Source organism: Piliocolobus tephrosceles, chromosome Y (assembly GCF_002776525.5).
Source record: "Piliocolobus tephrosceles isolate RC106 chromosome Y, ASM277652v3, whole genome shotgun sequence".
NCBI classification, from domain to species: domain Eukaryota; kingdom Metazoa; phylum Chordata; class Mammalia; order Primates; family Cercopithecidae; genus Piliocolobus; species Piliocolobus tephrosceles.
In genome coordinates this window covers 16,163,162-16,166,161 of record NC_045456.1, presented here as the reverse complement: position 1 = coordinate 16,166,161, position 3,000 = coordinate 16,163,162, and positions in this window count along the sequence as shown.

Genomic DNA, 3,000 nt, shown 5'->3' with positions numbered 1-3,000 from the left:
GGCAATGAGCTGCATTCCTTTGGAGGGGGAGATGCACTCTGATTTTTTGAATTTCCAGCTTTTCTGCACTGCTTTTTCCCCATCTTTGTGGTTTTATCTGCCTTTGGTCTTTGATGATGGTGATGTACTGAGGGGGTTTTGCTGTGGGTATCCTTTCTGTTTGTTAGTTTTCCTTCTAATAGTCAGGACCCTCAGCTGTAGGTCTGTTGGAGTTTGCTTGATGTCCACTCCAGACCCTGTTTGCCTGGCTATCAGCAGCAGAGGCTGCAGAAGATAGAATATTGCTGAACAGTGAGTGTTGCTGTCTGATTCTTGCTCTGAAAGCTTTGTCTCGGGGTGTACCCTGCCGTGTGAGGTGTGAGGTGTCAGTCTGCACCTAGTGGAGGATGTCTCCTGGTTAGGCTACTCAGGCAGTCTTGAGCAGGCAGTCTGTCCATTCTCAGATCTCAACCTCTGTGCTAGGAGATCCACTGCTCTCTTCAAAGCTGTCAGACAGGGTCATTTACCTCTGCTGTTTCTGCTGCTTTTTGTTTAACTATGCCCTGTCCCCAGAGGAGGAGTCTACAGAGGCAGGCTGGCCTCCTTTAGCTGTGGTGGACTCCACCCAATTCAAGCTTCCCAGCGGCTTTGTTTACCTACTTAAGCCTCAGCAATGGCGGGCGCCCCTCCCCTAGCCTCGCTGCTGCCTTGCAGTTAGATCTCAGACTGCTGTACTAGCAATGAGGGAGGCTCCGTGGGTGTGGGACCCTCTGGGTCAGGTGTGGAATGTAATCTCCTGGTGTGCCGTTTGCTAAGACCCTTGGGAGTTACCTGATTTTCCAGGTGTTGCATGTCTCAATTTCCTTTGGCTAGGAAAAGGAATTCCCTTCCCCCTTGCGCTTCCCAGGTGAGGCGATGCCTTGCCCTGCTTCAGCTCTTGCTGGTCGGGCTGCACAGGTGGACCAGTGCCAACTGTCCAACACGCCCCAGTGAGATGAACCCGGTACCTCAGTTGAAAATGCAGAAATCACCCGTCTTCTGTGTCACTCACGCTGGGAGCTGGAGACTGGAGCTATTCCTATTTGGCCATCTTGGGCATGACCCCCCGTCTTGTTGTTTTAACTAAAGTGAATAGGTCACTGAACTTACTGTTCTTCAATTTCTCATCTGAAAAATGGGCACAACTTCATAAGAAAGGTGTGAAAATCAAATGAGACAATTTAAATAAAGATTCAAAGCATCATGCCGGGGGGGGCGGAGCAAGATGGCTGAATAGGAACAGCTCCAGTCTCCATCTCCCAGCGTGAGCGACACAGAAGACCGGTGATTTCTGCATTTTCAACTGAGGTACTGGGGTCATCTCACTCGGGAGTGCCGGACAATCGGTGCTGGTCAGCTGCTGCAGCCTGACCAGCAAGAGCTGAAGCAGGGCGAGGCATCGCCTCACCTGGGAAGCGCGAGGGGGAAGGGAATCCCTTTCCCTAGCCAGGGGAACTGAGACACACAACACCTGGAAAATCGGGTAACTCCCACCCCAATACTGTGCTGTAAGCACACCGGCACACCAGGAGAATTTATCCCATACCTGGCCGGGAGGGTCCCACGCCCACGGAGCCTCCCTCCTTGCTAACACAGCAGTCTGCGGCAATCTAACCGCAAGGCAGCAGCAAGGCTGGGGGAGGGGCGCCCGCCATCGCTGAGGCTTAAGTAGGTAAACAAAGCCGCTGGGAAGCTCGAACTGGGTGGAGCTCACAGCTGCTCAAGGAAACCTGCCTGTCTCTGTAGACTCTGCCTCTGGGGACAGGGTACAGCTAAAAAAAATAACAGGGGAAGCAGCAGAGGCGTGTGCAGATGCGAACGACTCTGTCAGAGAGCTTTGAAGAGAGCAGTGGATCTCCCAACACGGAGGTTGAGATCTGAGAAGGGGCAGGCTGCCTACTCAAGTGGGTCCCTGACCCCTGAGTAGCCTAACTGGGAGACATCCCCCACTAGGGGCAGTCTGACACCCCACACCTCACAGGGTGGAGTACACCCCTGAGAGGAAGCTTCCAAAGCAAGAATCAGACAGGTGCACTCGCTGTTCAGCAATATTCTATCTTCTGCAACCTCTGCTGCTGATACCCAGACAAACAGGGTCTGGAGTGGACCTCAAGCAATCTCCAACAGACCTATAGCTGAGGGTCCTGACTGTCAGAAGGAAAACTATCAAACAGGAAGGACACCTATACCAAAACCCCATCAGTACGTCACCATCATCAAAGACCAGAGACAGATAAAACCATAAAGATGGGGAAAAAGCAGGGCAGAAAAGCTGGAAATTCAAAAAATAAGAGTGCATCTCCCCCTGCAAAGGAGCACAGCCCATCGCCAGCAACGGATCAAAGCTGGTCAGAGAATGACTTTGACGAGATGAGAGAAGAAGGCTTCAGTCCATCAAGCCTCTCAGAGCTAAAGGAGGAATTACGTACCCAGCGCAAAGAAACTAAAAATCTTGAAAAAAGAGTGGAAGAATTGGCAGCTAGACTAATTAATGCAGAGAAGGTCATAAACGAAATGACAGAGGTGAAAACCATGACACGAGAAATACGTGACAAATGCACAAGCTTCAGTATCCGACTCGATCAACTGGAAGAAAGAGTATCAGCGATGGAGGATCAAATGAATGAAATGAAGCGAGAAGAGAAACCAAAAGAAAAAAGAAGAAAAAGAAATGAACAAAGCCTGCAAGAAGTATGGCATTATGTAAAAAGACCAAATCTACGTCTGATTGGGGTGCCTGAAAGTGACGGGGAAAATGGAACCAAATTGGAAAAGACTCTTCAGGATATCATCCAGGAGAACTTCCCCAACCTAGCAGGGCAGGCCAACATTCAAATTCAGGAAATACAGAGAACGCCACAAAGATACTCCTCCAGAAGAGCAACTCCAAGACACATAATTGCCAGATTCACCAAAGTTGAAATGAAGGAAAAAATCTTAAGGGCAGCCAGAGAGAAAGGTCGGGTTACCCACAAAGGGAAG